Raw genomic sequence first — 456 nt, forward strand, 5'->3', positions numbered from 1 at the left:
AACCGGCAGTGTGCAGCAGCCAACCAGAGCAGTTAACTCTCTTCGTTTTTTCTTTGGGATTCCAGACGGACGATCGCCTGACTGACCAGGTATGCTTGGGCGATCGCATATGTAGCTGTTTTATCTTGTTGTGGTTCTTCCCTGTTTTATGTTTTGATCCGTTGTTTCAATACGGTCTTTTGTCCTGCAATATGTATAGAAACGGTAGATATTTAACGTAGATTAATGGAAAACTCTATTGAAATTAGCCTCAGTTTTAACGATCACGAGAAGTGTATACGTTTGTGTTGCATGGATCAAAGATGTGTATAGACAAAGCACTTTTGATACATTTAATCAAAAATGAAAGGAATATCCTGCAATATTTCGAAACACTTGAAAGAATCTTAAGTTTTAAATACGTATTAAGGATTTGCAAAGATTATGAAGTTACTAAAATAAAATATTACGAAAGCT

The sequence above is a fragment of the Armigeres subalbatus genome, chromosome 3 (genome assembly GCF_024139115.2).
Source record: "Armigeres subalbatus isolate Guangzhou_Male chromosome 3, GZ_Asu_2, whole genome shotgun sequence".
NCBI lineage: Eukaryota > Metazoa > Arthropoda > Insecta > Diptera > Culicidae > Armigeres > Armigeres subalbatus.